The sequence below is a fragment of the Alexandromys fortis genome, unplaced genomic scaffold (assembly GCF_014885135.2).
Source record: "Alexandromys fortis isolate MF-2015 unplaced genomic scaffold, M_Fortis_MF-2015_v1.1 scaffold_90, whole genome shotgun sequence".
In the NCBI taxonomy this organism is placed as follows: Eukaryota; Metazoa; Chordata; class Mammalia; order Rodentia; family Cricetidae; genus Alexandromys; species Alexandromys fortis.
The window spans coordinates 5,852,844-5,853,780 of NW_026067985.1; the positions used below are offsets into that span (position 1 = coordinate 5,852,844).

The following is a 937-nucleotide window of genomic DNA, read 5'->3' on the forward strand; positions in this document are numbered from 1 at the left end:
TTTTGAAAGAAGTTAATGAAAGCAAACTCAGATCCAAGTTGTTTGAAGGTGTGGCTATAGTAATGATGCAGACTTTTCAGGAGGAAACTTCTGGTTTTGGAATAGATCAAAAATACAAAAGCAGCTGATAGGCAAGTGAGGTGCTGCTCTAATTGGGGCTGGCTACCTACAGTGTCAGCAGCAGGTCTGCAGTACCTGTATGCACACCCAGTTTCTCAGAAAGATTGTGTGTTGTCTCATTCTTAGGACGGTATCAGCTTTCTGATATGCAATGGCAAAAACATGTGTTTGTCACTTAATCCTAGTTGTTCCAACTATGAGAAAGCAGGTGACAGGGAAACAAAGGGTTCTTGACTATCTCAGACTTCAGTAGCAGTGTTCAAAACATTGCTAGATTAAAAACTTTTCTTGTGGGGGTGAAAAAGTTAAAGCCATTGGGAGTCTTTTCAGTAATCATAGAAAACTTACCAGCAATAACTGAAAAAGCAATTCTTATTTCTCAGAACTTCAGTATGCTTTTACTTAGTTGTCAGTGTAATGATAATTAGGTAATGTGGAAGTTTCCTAGTCTTAATATTTTTCCTGAGACTTAATTGAGCATGATTATACAACAAGTAAATCTCATATTTTAGAATTCATTTAAAGAGCATTACACTATAGTTTAAAACTTGACATTTTGAAACTGTAAACTTGGTTCAGTTGCTTATGTTTACTTTCCTTATCACTAGCCACAAAAGTGTAAAACCACCTTGCTGAAGTTAGTTCCTGGCTCTCTGGCACACTGGCCTGCACACAGTAGTGTTCTCTAGACACTTGCTGTGCTTAATCCCAATCGAAAACTACACCGTTGGGTTTGCCAACCTCAGTGCCTTTTATGAGTCATTTTTAACTTTCCTGAATTTAGATTTTGAGATTGTACAAAATGCGTAAAAATTCT

At 37.1% G+C, this 937-nt stretch overlaps 1 protein-coding gene across 2 annotated transcripts in view; it reads right to left on the reverse strand.

The window, feature by feature from the left end:
* The window catches only part of Pgam5 (PGAM family member 5, mitochondrial serine/threonine protein phosphatase), a 33,639-nt gene that overhangs the window by 19,664 nt on the left and 13,038 nt on the right, over nucleotides 1–937 (reverse strand). The gene's annotated exons all lie outside the window — the stretch shown is intronic.